The following is a 16,791-nucleotide window of genomic DNA, read 5'->3' on the forward strand; positions in this document are numbered from 1 at the left end:
TTTTCATTTGGGACCACGTGCAATGAATTCTATGATGAGAGCAAAGCCTTTCTGATGGCACTCTTTGCCACAAGTATACCCAGTTCCCAGGCTAGCTTCTTCGTGCTCTTTGGTCTTTGCCAAATTGCCTCTTTGGGAGAATTTTATAAATGTCCCCTACTGCTGTGGTCCAAATGCCAGGACTTGTTTAGTGTTTGTTTTTCCATTCCCACAAACCACAAAAGATTGAATGTTGTTGTATCTTAGCGTTAAGATCTTTCTGCTAACATCTGAATGGCATTCTAGCTAATTTGACACAGCATTCCATCTTCTTTCAGTAGGCTTGAGGAAGAGAGAGGCTGTTAAAGCCAGCCCTTAATTATTTTACTTTTATAGTTTGGACCTAGATTTTGGTAGAATGAGAGAGAGGATTGGGTCAGGTTTGGTTCAGGGCATAAATTCCTGTTCTGTGACTATTCAGTAATTTTAGAAAATATATGGACACATTTCAACTAGTAGACTTAGGTATTTTTCTTTCTATTGAAATCCATTGTTTTAGTAAATTCTTGTATTCAATTATAATATTTAAATATTGATTTGGTGGGGTTCATGATTAAGTTCTATTCTAGACCCTGTATACTTTTCCATGAGTTTGGTCATATTGGCAAAACATAATCAATGAGGATATTGGAGGATTGATTGTTCTCCCCTCATCTTTTTTATAATTATGATATTTGATTCACTTTTATCAAAGCTTCACTGCATCAATACAGTCTCAAACCTATAAACATTTATTAAGCCACTTGATTCTTCAGATGAATCAAGTTTTGCAACAAATTTGGAAGTTGATTTTCCTAAAATGTCTATTCACATGTACTATGAAACAAAGCTCAAACCATCCCTTCAGGTCAAGGTCCAGCCAAGGTGTATACTTTTCCTGAAGTTTCCACTTTGACTGCGTAACAATTTTATCGTAAGACTGACTTTCAAAAAAATATTGAGATATAGTGATGGCTACTGTATTCCCTATGCTCTAGGTTCTGTTAGTTTTACTTTATATCTATTAGTATTTTTAAGCCCTCTAATTATATAGCACATTTATGTTTTCTCAGAGACCTAGATATGCATACTTCAAAGCAAGTGATAAGGAGTTCTGATGAGATAATACACTTTGGAATAAGAGGAAAAGAGACATTTTAAGAAATCAGTAGACAGTGCTTTAGCTTCCCTTCTCAAGCTCTGGGAGGGTGTGTAGTGCTTTCTTGACAGGGAGTTGGAGAAAGCATAGATATGAGAAACCATTATCACACCACAATAGAAATAGCAGCTGAGGGGGTAGCTGCTTAGAGCAGCCGGCACAGGTCTGCACTGCTGCACAGGAAGTTCTGAGTGTGGCTGGTCTGTCCTGGAGGCTTGCTTGATCTCTTAAATAAACAGAGGTTGATCGAACAGCACACCAAATCTCCTCCAAAGATGGACATCCTCCCTAGACTGTGAGCAGTGTGCATCTGGAACAGAGACTTTTCCTGCAGCATTTCCCATTCCAACCTCTGTTCTCCCCTTCTTTTCTGGTCTTCATATTACAATTTAAAGAATGTACCTCGTGCCTTAGCACTCTGATTTCCAAAAGTATTAAAGCTGATTTGCTGACTCATGCATATTAAAAGTTTAAATATTTACTTTATTTGGTTGGGTTAATGGTCTCATAATTTCTTATTAATAAATATCATTATTTAAAAAATAATAATGAATAGTATTTCTTGTGATAATTATTATTATTATTTTTTTTTTGCTAGGAAGATTCACCCTGAGCTAACATCTGTTGCCAGTCTTCCTCTATTTTGTACGTGGGTCGCCACCACAGCCTGGCTGCTGATGAGTAATGTAGGTCCACAACCAGGAACTGAACCCGGGCCACTGACGCGGAGTGCACCGAACTTAACCACTAGGCCACGGGGCCCCTTTCTTGTGATAATTTTTGATACTGAATGTGTGACTCTAATACCCTCTCTTAAAGGGGACTTTACATGAGAGCAAAATTGTAGTTCAGCTGGACGTCACTGAGAAACACTGCTTTCTCTCTACCCTCTACATTGAGTTATGCATTAAAATTAAAATACTTTTTGAGAGGATTTCTATTTTTCCACCTAGAGATTTGAAAATCATTGGACAGGGTACAAATCATTTAAAAGGTTGCTTATTTCCCATATCGTCTCCAATGTATATTACTGTGGAGTACTAAGTAACTCACTTAAATGGGCCACTGTTTATATGGCTGAAAGACACATCATGTTAGTTTAGGCATACATTTATAGAAATGAAAAGGCACTCGTATACACATAATAGGTGTGCTTTTGCTGCAGATAACAGAACATACATATAAAATGTACAAGGTAAATCTGCCGCAGGAGAATTCTAATTTTCCCAAAATACATTTATGCACAAATATCACATTGAATGCTCTCCACCAGTAGTATCATGTTAATGTTGTTGTTAAAAACATGTTATTTTGTTAATCCACTAAACTAAGATTACTGCTTTTAGTTGCTTATATATTTATATGCTTATATTAATGTTATGGCTCCATAGAGAAAACATTTTAGCCATATGTTAGTTGTACAGAATATACCTGATTAATCTTGGACCCATCATGACAAAATATAGGCAAATATAAAACATTTAATGGAAAACCTTTGATATATAAATTTTATGCTATATCCTATTAAAAGGGAATCTACTTCAAATGGAATTGCTTTATATCCCTATACTTCCCATGTTGCTTCTTTCTGCAACATTTGGTATTAAGGTAACCATCACGGAAAATGAAAAGTAAATGTGACCACTTGTACAACCAATGACGTTAGCTTATAATTATCATGAGGGTGGATGTTGGGCAAATCTGTGCTACTCTGTCTGACTCTGGGTTGGAGGACTGCGGTACTAAGAATCCCGGTTTGAACCCCGTTTAGAATTGCCTGATGACTAAAGGCACACACACAAACACACATACACACGCACACACACACAGAAAGAGAGGCCAGTGGAGAGACAGATCAAGCTTGAGCCCTTCTGCTACGTAAAATTTAGCAGCCGTTAAACAAGTAATTGCTTTATTTTAGAAGCTTGTTCTAATTAAACATTAGTCATACACTCTCCCTTGACCTCTGCTTCTTGTGTTAAAAATCACCATCCTAAAAAGCTTACTTTTTGCATTCCATAATTACAAAAAGTCCCCAGAAGAATGCAATGTTTTATTGTATTGTTGCTTTTTGAAAAGGAAAAAAATATATACATACATTTGTGTATATATGTATGCATACATTTATGTGTGAAGATACATGATTGTTTTTCAAAAAATTATTTGCAGTCATTTTCCAAAAAACACGAGGGAGATGAGAGAATATGGGTGATGCTGGGAAGAGAGGCTGGAGAAAGGAAAACAATAGGTACAAATTTCTACCACTTTCCTCAGGCATCCATAGCAGCTGCTTAATGATACATGTATCATTATATCCTGGAGTAGTTGGAGGGCAGAAACAGACTTGATTACACTACAGACAATTGTTTCACAATAATTCTGGGCCATTTTTCATTAGCTGTCTCCCCTCACAGCAAAACACAGGGTAATTTTTTTAAGGAACAAAGCAAAACAAAACAAAACACCCTTATACTACAAGAAGGTTGTCCGGCAGTTAAAGATTTTTAATAATTCATCATAGCAAACATTTTAGGCTAAACGCTAAATTTCTCAACTATGACAACAAAGATGAGTGAAAAAAAAAACAGCTTAACTTGATTTTATAAAAACAATAGGGTAAATAAAAGAAGTTGATGCTCACTTTTCATGATTGCACTATACATTTTTTTTTATTACCTTGCTTTGTCTGACAGGCTTTGTCACTGGTAGGTAGAATAAACAGAGTTTGTTCTGAGCAAATTGATTAAGAGGCTAATTTCTTTTCTAAAAATGCAAGGAAAACTATTTTCCGGTTAGCATTTAAGTATTTTCACATATCAGCTGACTGGCATCCTGTCAAGGTCCCTTTTAAGTTTTCTTTCTAAGGAAGATAGAGAATTTCAGTCAATATGCATGTCTTTCAGAGAGCAGGATTAGGGACATGAGGACTTTATTTTTCCTTGAGATAATAATAATAATAAGTAACAGTGGTAAGGAGCTATGTCTCAAGCAACTGTTCGGAGTATTTGATATGTATTAGCTTGTCTAATCACGACTACCACCATCTGAGGAAGGTGCCACTATCTTCTCCATATAATAGACTCTAAGTCGGAGGCCCTCAACCCATTTTATGCATGGCCCCTTCACACACTCTGGTGAGACCCTTGGGCCCTTCTCGGAACCATGTGTTAAATATAAGAATAAAATACGTGAGATTACCAAGAAAATCAATCATATTGAAATAGTTAACAAAATATTTACAAGTTATTATATAATTATATGTATAATTCTTCATTAATGCATTCAATAAGGTTTCCATGGAGGAAATCTAATAAAAAATAAAATTTCAAAGCAGTGATGAAAGTAAGCACTATTGTAACATAACTTCAATATAATGGAATAGACTCCCTGTGATTTCCACTGGTGATGGAATCACAGTATCGCCAATACTGCTGTGATTTGTCACCTACCTTCCTAATCAATGGGAATCCTAACTTTCGGTTAAAGATGAGTGAAAATAAATATGTACGTTTTTTTCCATGCAAGTTCATGGACCCCAGATTATGAACTGTTGATAGTCTCATTTTATGCCCCACTCTGTAACAAACTCAAAGAGAAAGTAAATTAAACATCAGATTCACTAAGAAGACATGACAAAAAGTGTAAGGCAACAAGTTAAGAGAATTTGGGAGCTATTTTTAGAAAAATGTAGCAACCAGTGTAAGCAGTTTCCACTATGGAAGCTTTCAAGTTTTAATGTAAAACATGTGATTTTGTTTCCATGCCTTCTCATATCCTTCATAATTCAGCATTTTTTTTTATATGAAAGTGAAAGAATAGGAAAGGTATGAATGCCAAAGGTCAAAGGGCCAATGTTGGCTGAAAAGGTTTCCATCTGGAATTTGGCTGCCCTTTACTTAAGAGGCTCTAACTTGCATGTTCTCTCCAGGTTGGCTGATTCCCCAGTCAGTACCCTTAGATTCAAACTGCCCATTCTTACCCCTGCAGCTTCCTCCATGTGATCTATTCACCCTTTACCTTGGTCTCATTTTCTCCTCAAAGCCTTCTTCGACAGTCTCATCCTTCCTTCATCGTCTGCTTTCCCCACATTATTCCTACTGTTTAGAGCATGTGTTTTGTGTTCAATGATGTTGTCTTGTGTTTTTTGCCTAATGACAATGTCTTTTTGAAGTTATCGATCCATCACCTTACATATTTCTCATGCATACTTAGCGTAGAAAGCATGTGGAGATTTCTTGCTAAATTTTGTCTTGAAACCTTGACACACACAATTGGTGTGTGTGTGTGTGTGTGTGTGTGTTATATACACTTAATCACTTTTTAATTTGTGGTTTAGTCCAGAAGCATAATGTCAGTCTAATCTCCAAATATTTAAATAAAGGTGCAAATTTCGTTTCTCTACTCATATTTTTAACAATATTGTTTTCTATTTTCTGCTTTTTTTATTTTTTGAAAACTTTGCATTTTCATTAACTCCACTAAATCCACATTCTGATAACATTTATCTTTATACTTCTGTGGTGAATCATGTTAATGATCTGGACTGATGCAGCAGCAAGAACATGCTCTCTACAATTTGGCTTCCTGCAAGTTTCATTTGTGCCCCCTCTGCAGTTATGGTGCTGAATTTCCACACCATCTTCAAGAATAAGATGATCCTCTTGAACAGGGAGACTGATTCTCTCCAGGAATCAAGATCAGTCATTGAGTTTCACGTACCTGGATATTTAAAAAAGGAAGACCTGAAGTGTTACAAACCATTTTGACGGTTTCAGGTTGAAATTGTGCATGGTGTAGTGTTGGCATTCAATAAATATCTGTTGAATGAATAAATGAATAGGTACAAAGCTCCATTTTGACGGACATTCTCCAGTTCTTGCTGTCAATTTTTCCAGGAAAAATTAAGCTATTATAGATATCAGAATTCAAATGAAAAGCATGGCAAGGGATGAGCGTGGCAACATGTTTCTTAGTTGCAGTGGTGATGGAACTTTGGTGTTGGATGGTATTCTCAGTTAACAAAAATCTTATACATTGTTTGATTCATCTAAAAGCAATTCTTTGTAAGATGGCAATTCTGTAAATCTGGGGCAACTTGGATGTTTATGAAGGGGTCCTTGGAGCCCTGCCCTCACAAAAGCTTTGATTCCTGTCATTAGAGAACTAGTCCTTTGGATGTTGATTTTCCCTACCGCAATGTTAACTTTTAACTTAATTTTTTTCCCAAGGATGTTATCTCCTCTCATTCATCCAGGTCATTTTTATGCCTTCCAAGAAAGTTTTGTAATTTTCTTCATAAGAGTCTTGTACTTTTTGGTAAGAGTTAGTTTTAATTACAGCTGTTGTTATTGTGAATGAACTTATATAAAATCTAATTTTATCTTTTTTGAAATTTTGAATTTAAAGATCAAAATGTACTGCTTCCACCCCTCTAAAATAAACTACCAAGGTGACCCAGTTGACACTATGTGAGCCTTATTAACAACCATTAATAGAGAAGAGAGAGGGAGAGGAATAACAACAACAAAACAACTGAAAAATATAGTATGATGTATAAGGAACAATTTTCAGAAGCAATTCTGAAGGGTCCTGAAGATCTCAGTCTAATGAAGGATCACGCTTCAGAATTAATGTTCTATGTTAAAGAAAGTTCTACCTGACTGCTGCTGGATGGAGAATTGGGAATGGACATGCCCCAGGTCTAGTTATATAGATTATCGGAATTCAAATTAAAAACATGTTAGGGAGTGGGTATGGTGATGTGTTTCTCAGTTGTAATGATGGTGGAACATCCTTTTATGTTGGATGCTGTTGGAAATACCCACTCCTTGCTCTTAAGAACACAGTCTACAAGGGGCAACAGACGTGAAAACAGATTGTTATAGCACACACTAATGACTGTTAATGTGGAAGGCACAGAGAGGCGGTGCATTTAACATTGACAGGGCCATGAAGAATATGTGTGCGTGTGTATATGTGTGTGTGTGTATATATATGTATATATATATATATAATTTTTAAAAATGAAATAGCATCTTCAAATGTAAAAATAAGGGACCAACCAAGTCTTAGCTGGGAAGTGGTGACTTGTATGTGGCTGTGAGAAAAAAAAATGCCTAGTGGAGTGTGGGAGAACAGGATAGGCTGAGAGAGATGCATCTGCAGAAGTGGCCTGAGGCTGGACTTTGAAGCGCCTTATCAGCCATGGAGAAGTGTTTGGACTTTCTTCTACAAAAAACAAAGACCTAATAGAGATCTTTAAGCAGGAGAGTGAAATACGTAATTAGATCTGCTTTACGGAAAGACTTTAGCAACTCTTATTCAAACATTTAGAAAAGTATGTCTCAGGCACATTTTCCCCAATTTTTCAAGTTGAATTTATGCTACTTTTCTTTGCCTAACACCATCCTTTTCCTTTTCCTCCATTCATGAAGCCAGCAGCAAACTGAATACCACCAATACCAGAGGTGAACTCATTATCTTGCCACAGAAAGGTAATTTTATATTGTTCCTGCCATTGAGCCCATTACTTTTCACTCTGTGAATTATGGCGTATAATTGGGTCAGCAGCTATCAGCTGAACAACTACCTCTATCCATTTTGTGTAGCCCGATACTGTCTGAGAAGCCTTCAAGGTTTGGCTGATAGAGTTTGGGGGAAGCTTCATTGTGAATGGAACGTGGAGAAAATCAGCAGACCAGAGAGGATGTCCATGTTCCTAAATAAAGTTCTTGGAAACTAATTCTTCACAAAAGATAACTAAATGGTAAATCTTTGTTCCAAGGAATTGAACAGGAAAGGTATCCCAGAAAAGCAAATCTTAAAGGCTTTAAGATGAAGATCCAATTTGTAAAGAAAAGGGAAGCTAGGCCAGAGGCTTTGGAATGCAAGAGGTGACAGGGTAAGAGAAATAAACATCTTTCCTAACTTTGTTCATTAGTTTATGACATCTTTGCCCATAGGCTTCAGATACTGAGCCTGATTTCTTTCAAAACAAAATTTTAAAATATTGAAACAATTCAAACTAAATCCAACCATTGTTCAGAATACTTAACTAGACATACCAGAGATAGAATACAAACGTTAACAATAATTTGCCCTCAATTTACCCCAAAATAGTTGTAAATAACAGATATTGCTTCCAGTTGGACTCTCAAAACACACAACAGATGAGCAAGAGAATGAGGAGGCCCAGGTGGCCAGTTTGTCGCCTTTAATGGTAACACAGCTTGGAGTTGGAATGGCTCTGAGGGTTATTCTCTCCTCTGTGAAAGTTCACCCTCCCCGTCCTTGTGAGAGCAGCCTCTGCCCCGAGAAGGTAGGTCAGGTGGCAAAGGAGCCCCAGGAGCCTGGTCTTTAAGAATTCTACCTCTGCGGAGTAAATTTTAGGGGCTCAAATATAGGAAATGGAAATCCTAAGAACATAACAAGTAGGGGACACACAGAGGAAGAATGAGGAGATAAAAGTGCCAACATCTGAAAATACTTACTAGCAAGTCTCAGAGTAAGAACCAGTGTCCTTGAGCTGACTAAGAACAAGATATGGGAAGTTAGGGAGAACTCTGAAGCAAACACCATGTTTAACAGCCTACAAACTAATTTTCAAAGTCTTAAAAGGATGCTACTCTTTGACTTGCATATGACATGCCTAATATCATCATCCAATATCTACTTGAGTCTGGGTTTCTGGGGTCCAGCAGTGGGATATCTGGGCATCCACTCAGCATAGCTAAAGTTCTTGATGAGACTTCTGCAGTAAGAGTAGTGTGGATGCTTTGTATTGTGTCTGGGAAAATTCTCCAGAAGAAATACAAATGAATCTTGTACCAAAAGGATCATGAGATCAAGGTATGGATCACTTTAGGAGGATGTCACCTTTCACTTGACCAAGCCCCAGCCCAGACATCAGGAAAAATTGTTTTAATGGGCAGCCCAACAAGTTACCACATTCTCCTCAACTTGCAAGCTTGAACACTAAATCTCTAAGGTCAAGGGGAAAAGTAAACATTGTTAAAATATTCAGCAACAAGAAATCTCATGAAGCCACATGACACATGTTGAGCTGAGGTTATTCATGAGCCCCTCTCAAGAAATCAGATCCCCCTTCTCTCATTTAGTGGGTTTGCTAAACTACCTTCAGCAAGTCTGCTTTAGTGTCTTCTGACAATGTCCTCATTTAGCATCAAAGATGCTCACTGATACCTCTGAGCACCTCACGAAAGAAAGGAGATACAGGATAGCTGCCATCCTGTGTCTAATAATTGAAACTGGGCCCTCAGAGTGCTAGCAATGATGTGACTGCGGGGAACTCTCTCTCCCCAAGAGTTATATCTTTTATAACCCAATTGACTTTAAATACACACATACACACACCACTGCCAGTAAGGTGGTCAGAGTGAACAAATACAAATACAGGACACCTAGTCAATTTGATTTAAATTTCAGATAGACAGCAAATAATTTTTTTGGTTGAAGTATGCCTCGAATATTACATCGGCAGATTACAGGGATTTTGCTTATGCACACAGATAAGCCCCATGGAGCAGGGAACCATGCTGGGGATAATGTCTCAGCATTGTCTGAGAAAGACAGTGGGCTAAGAGACAGGAGATTTTAATATTGGTGTGGGGCACTCTTAGAAAGAGTGGCTTTGTGTACCAGTTCTGTTAGCCTTATGACCTTTGGCAGGTGATTTAACCCTTCTACGCCTCAGTTTCCTCATCTGCAAAGTGGGGATAATTACAGTAACAACAGCTAACGTTTTCTGAGCACTTATTAAGCAGCAGGCCCTATTCTGAAGGTTTTACATGTGTTCTCTTACTTTATCCCTAAACCAATTTACTATGCGGTGTATATAATTATCAGTATTATCCCCACTTTATGCCTGGGGATCTAGGGCACTGAGAGGCTAGGTAACTTACCCAAGGACAGAGCTACTCAGTGGTGGAGCTGGGATGAATTCCAATTCAGGAAGAAAAGTTAACTCTATAGTGTCAAGAAATAAGACGCTCATGGTGCCAAGCCTACTGACAGGTGCCCAGTCAGCACTTCATCCGTGCTACTACCAACCTCGTCAGAGAAGAAGTTCTGCCTGGCCTCTGGAACAGGCAAGCTATAATACATGAGAAGATAACCCAAAAGAAAAATTAGACGTCCCTCTCAGCAGAGTAAGTGACTAAAATCCAAAAGGAGATCCCTGTGACTGTCCCTGCTCCCTCTCCCATTATCTCTCATCAGCAAGGACAAAGCACAGTGAAAAGGATGGAGATTTTTCTGGATTTCTTCTGACCTGAGAAGGCCCTACGTGATCATAGTCAGCTCTAGCCTGGATCTCTTCCACAGCCGTGCGACTAAAGGGCACGTGCCATCAGCAGGACTTCTAGGGCCTGCCCTTTGGTGTTTTCAGTTTACCTTTTTGTTGTTGCTTATTTGCTCACTCATTTATTCAAAAGTATTTATTGAGCTCCTTCTATGTTACACGTGTTGGGTATTGGGCTAGGTTCTCAGAATACCAGTATAAACACAGCAGACCTCTGATCACACTTCGTGGGGAGACAGATCTGCAAAGGTATGATTCTAATACAGGGTGATTCATGCAACAACAGCACAGGTGGCTCGGAGTTCAGAGTGATCAGCCTACTTAAAGTGGGAGGAGGGTAGAGATGGAAGGTGATGAGATCAGCAAAGACTCCATAGAGGCAATGATGTTGGAGACAGGACTTGAAGGGGAATACTAGTAGCTGACATTCGTTGAGTTCTTACTATGTGCCAGGGACCGCTCTAAGAGTTTTACATGTGTTAACTCATTTAATAAGAAGGGCACTACTATTATCCTCTTTTACAGATGAGGAAAATGGAAACACAGATAACCAAGCTCAAGTAACTTGCCCCAAATTACACAGCTATTATGCGGCAGAGCTAGGATTTGAACCCAGGCATCTGGCTTCAGAATCTATGCCTTTCAGCACTATGCTGTTCTAGTCAAATAAGGGGTTTCCTGGTTAGAAATGAGGGTGAGTATCTTAGCCAAGGACTAGTAAATGCACATGAGCATGAATGGTGAGGTGTGGGGAGAAGGTTGGGGGTGGCAGGATATGAACCTGGAGAGATATGCTGTGCAAGACCTCCTCTGCTATGATGATCATTTGGATTTTAATTTATAAACTGTGAGAAATCCTGGAAGGGTTTGAAGCAATGAATGCGAGGATCACATCTGCATTTTAGAGGGATAGCTCTCTGAAATAGGGAAGACACATCGAAGGAGGGTCTCTCTGCTGGAGGCAGAGAGACCAGTTAGGAGATCCAGTCCAGACAAGAGGGCTGGGATCATGTCTGCCTGTGTAATATTCCGGCAGCATACCTAGTATTCAGGGATCTTTCAGGGAACAGAAGTTATTTGAAATGGATACTAAAAGGGATGGGAATGCATGTGCATTTGTTGGCATTTTATCCAAGTATTCTACCTCCAGGTGCAATAAGGCAATTAATTGTAAGGCAAGATGATCCAATTATTGAAAATGGGTGTTATGGAGTTTCATCCCAGTAAACTATAAACCCTATAATCTTTCTGAATGTAACTGCAAATCTTCTTTGATTTTCAATAAATATTTAATAATAGGGGATTGCAGAGGAAGGCTATATTTTAAAAATCTTAATTGCTCTAAAAAAAGTATCTGCATATTTAGGTATTAACACACCTAATTGCTGCTAAAATGCATTTATCAACTGAGATGATCAACCAAGATGTAAGCAATGACTCCTCTAATCTTTGGATGAGGAGGGACAGAAGACTGACAGCTTTATTGTCTCTAACTCATCTTTTTCATGTCCCATACTCTTTCAGATCTGATTTATCTATTCTCAATAGGCTGTGTAAGGCAATCTAATTCTCTATTTCATTAGTAGGGTGCATAATTTTCCAGTTTTTCCTGTATTTTACTTTTAGATATTCACTCTTCCCTATTCCGCATGCATTCAGAGCTTACTTTTAAAGTCATAAGTAACTATTGATGCCTTGTCCTTAGCTATCTTTTCTTCTACTCAATTAATTTATCCAACAAATACATATTGAGCACCTATTTGGGGCAAAGCACTATTCTAGTCCCTCAGACAAAGAGTGAACCAAACAGATAGTCACCGCTGTCATCAGACTTGGACTAAGGTGGAGAAAAGAGACACTAATATCCAACACATAAAAATATTGGAGCCAGATCACCCAGACAGACTATGTTAAAGGTTTCGGATTTTATTCTGAGTCAAATGGGCTCCAAATGGATGAAATAATCACTAAAACTAAGATTACTGTTCCTCGATATTTCTTTTGATTTTTATCAATGAATTAAAAAAAGTGTGAATGGCCTGGAATTGACGACAGGGGCTTGGGGGACATAGACCCTGGACAGAAAGTCAAAAGGACTCTCATTCTTGACTTGGCTTTTCCACTAGAAATTCTCATTTATTTGAAAATTACTATTGTTATTTTATTTGAAGTAAATGTTATTGTTACAACTTTCCCACATCCCGTCTATAAGAGAAATACCACACAAAAACTTAAATTTCTGCAATATGTGAAACAGCAACTAATATGCTCACAGAAACAATCAGTGTTTTCTGAAGAAACTATCAGGATTCAGAGTTAATCTATTCCAAGGAAAGAAATTGGAATTGGTTACTGACATGTAATCATTCATTTCTTATTTTACCAACAGTAATTAAATTGCCCGGAACTGTTGTCATTTAACAGCCTATTAATTGACTAATGTGCATTACTTGCATTCAGAGTATAGGTAAAATCTAGGGATTAAGCAAGAAGGAAAAGAGATTTGCAAACTCTGCCTGTCATCCTGAAGGGAGTAAATTTACCTTATATTGCAAGATAATTTATAAATGCACAAGTAGCTTGTGTTTCAAAAGAGGAAAACACGTCACTCTGAAATTACAGGCACACCAAAGAGCCTGCAGCCTCCCTGAGAGCCATGGTGGTTGATCTCTTGAAAACTTTCTCATGACCAGGAAGACCCACAGTCAACAAGATGCCTTCTGCTAGAACTTCTTTTCTCATGAAAGATTTCATTCGCTCTGGCCAATTCATCAGGTTGCTTTTAAAACATATCATTTTACATTCCTAGATGGAATCATTACTATTTTTATAACCCGTATGTAGAACTTTGCTGCACATTCATGTTTTATTTTCTTTTCCAGTTCTAGAATTTTAAACATAAATGGTTTATGGAAACCTTGTAGCATATTTTGAGGGTCTAGGCTGTGTGTTTGTCAAAGCCTGAAGTTTCCTGAGATCTTTGCATCTTTGAATCTCCAGTATCAGTATCTTTGTATAAATAGACCTGCAACATGGAAACTGTCAAAAGATGTTCAATGAATCGAATTGGGATAGGAAATAATTTACTGTAAATAAGATCAAAAGGAAGTGACAAAACTGACATTCGCTAGTATTATTAAAAGTTGCAGTTCTGGAATCTAATAATTTTAAGTTGCTAGGAACCCAAAGGAAAGCATCTCTCTCACTCATAAAATTTTCTTCAAAGGATCTTATCCCCAAAGAATACTTGTATCAGATTACTCTCAGAGCACACAAAGAGTCTATGTCTCGTTTCTGAAGTCAGAAATCTTCTTCTTCTTCTTGGACTTTAGGCAGAAATTTCCTTTCAAGATCACATCACCCTTCCAGGAAGCCTTATTGTCTAGGTTCATTATAGTCTGAGTAAGCATTTATGCTTCCTTCTGTTTCAGAGCAGTATGTTCTGCTGACCTTGCCGAAATAATGTCTCCCCAGAGGCAAACGCTCTTGCTGCTCAGTGCCTCAGTTTTCTCTCTGTAAAATGGAGATAATATTATTGCCTCCTAATTTACTGACACATAAGTAAGTTGGAGAATTACTTTGGCAAGGAACTGAAGGTATGAATGGAGCAGAATAAAGCAGAGTGTTCTCGTTCTTCTTTTCATTTGGGATCCTTGATAACCCATTCTCTTTTGCTTCTCATCTATTGCGGGCGACACTAAGTGGTCTCATTTATTTCCCCAATGGAATTCACCCACAGAATTTTCTACAGTCTCTTGCTTCTGAACATTGGTTCTTTCTATAAATAATATAAATGTAAAATAATTGTATAATTATACAATATTTATAATATAGAAATTAAATACCTGGTATGAGATTAAGTTGTATGCCCTCAAACATAAATTTAGAATTGACCTGTTTATCCTTAGTTAATTGTCGGCCTCCAGTAGGAGAGGCCTTCCTTATAAGTGGGCATTTTAGGTGGTATTATAGGTATGAATTAATGTAAAGTGAAATTATAAATGTATCTGTGCCCACTTAGGCCATTGTGCGACCTTCGGTAAGTCTGAATCTCCGTTTATTCATCCATGAAATGGCAGAGTTATAACAGGCAACATCTAAAGAAATCTCCTTCTATGAGTCTTTGTAAGTTAAATAGAACTGATTGTGTTAATGGAAAGGGGATTCAATTAGATTTGTGCATTTCTCTGAGATCAAGACCAGCTCTAATCAAACTTCTCTAAAAAGGGTAAAATATATTTTGCCTTTTTTTGTAGATTCTATGCAATACATTTTAATACTCCTCACTACCTCCAACCAAACTAGCCATAGGATTAACTTGGCCAGACTCTCTGTCTATGTATCTAACCTGTTAACTTTTATTTTTAAGGTCAAATTTGTGTGACAATGTAAAATTCCTAATATCTGTCTATGAAAGGCTAGTAGAAGAGAGAATAACGGCTAAATGGTCCATCCTGGATCCCTTCAAAATTTATTCTATCATAAATCATAACTATGATGCCCAAATATGTGTAGATTTCCTATGACATGTCACTAGTGTTCCTACTTGGTGACATCTTTCCATTGAATAATACTTTTCAAGTACAGATTGTCAATCAACATGGCTAACATATCTATAGTCTACTCTTTAATTAATTTAAAAGAACTTTATTAGTACCTACTACTGTATATGCAAGATATTGCGTCAAAGCACTTCCCATATATTGTCTCTGCTCATAGTCCAGAGTGGGCTGGGTGATTTCTCCATGTTACTTCAAAGATGCCATGAAAGGTTCAAGTCAATAGGTTGCTTCTCTCGGAGATATTTGATCCTAAGCCTTATATGTAATTATGGAGTGAAAAGCCTCATTTCATAATATAGAGATAGCTGTCCTCAAGAGAGAATCAGGGAGTTCAAGAAGAGCTAAGGGACATTTCCTATTGTGCTGAGTATTAAGTAGAATAGATTCTTCCTTTGCCAAAGGCCAAACAGCATCCAAAACAAGAGAGTGTTGCCTGGCACAGTGCAATCCCATTAAAAGCAATAAATAGACACATTTGATTAATATCTGGATAGCAATCTCAAATTTGCATTCAAAGGACAACACAGAGCATTTTAATAACAAATTGCTTACCTGAGAATTTTCTAGGAGAATCCATAGTGTATCAAAAGTTGATGGTTCAAATAATGCCTCTGTAGAAATCTGCAGCCTGAACTGCCCGACTGGCTGGCTTACAAATTGCAACATTATTTTTCCTAAATCCCCAAAATTCATGATTTCATTTCAGTAAAACAGTAATTTAAACAATGACTAAATGTGTAAGAAAAAATACATTGAAGACTATGGAACAATTTATTAATAATGGTAGGACATTTTCTGCAGTACTTTTAATGCATCACTTAGGACCGTATTGATTCAGCATCAAAGTTCTTGGAAACAAGCCTCTTACCAATATCTAAGATCCTGATGTTGTAATTGAACTAGAAAATGTAAGATTTCCACTGTTCCTGCTGAGAATTCTTCCCAATAAATGTGTGTTTTCCACTGGGGCTAAAACCACTGCTACTTGTGTTTTTAATTTTTCCTCCTGTTTCTTTTTCATATTATTCAGTTTTCTTTTTTCTTTCCTTTACCAGAAAACCAGACATATTAGACACTATTTATTCCTCTAAGACAACTTGCACTTTAGGGGGCCATTTGAATGATAAACTTTGTTATAACTTATAGCCAGAAAATCACCAGTGTGCAGTATGAAAGAACCGGAAAATGTATTAATGTTTAGCTCTATAAGGTGCTTGAGGGAAATTCTTAACAGAGATGAGCTTTCACTGTTTCTACCATTGATTTACATGTTTTTCTGTAAAAAGTTTAAGAAATGTCTTCATTTGCAGCCTCATTGATGATGCAGGATATCTACCTCTGAACTTAATGAGTTGTATATTATAGCATTAACATCACAGCATATTTACTGAGAAAACAAAGAACACTCAACTAGAGTTATGGTTCTAGTTCTAGTGCTAAGTAGATGTGTGACCTTGGGTAAAGTGTTTCATCTTTGAGCATCTGTAAATGAAGGGACTGGCAAGGTGATGTCTAAGCTCCTTCCATTGCTGTAACATACATTGGCTGTGGGTTTTCAGAAGCTTGATAAAAGTAATAGAGAGTTACTTGAAGAAAGCTGACTAGAACATCCAATATTTGGAAAATTAAACAATTTCCAGGGGAGTGGAATCATCCTAATAAGAGGAGTTCCTAGGATAAGTAGTATGATGAATTTCATTGGAGTGGGAAGGAATTTGGCTTACTCTTTTGAC

The sequence above is a fragment of the Ceratotherium simum genome, chromosome 13 (assembly GCF_057802395.1).
Source record: "Ceratotherium simum simum isolate JZ-2026a chromosome 13, ASM5780239v1, whole genome shotgun sequence".
Lineage (NCBI taxonomy): Eukaryota > Metazoa > Chordata > Mammalia > Perissodactyla > Rhinocerotidae > Ceratotherium > Ceratotherium simum.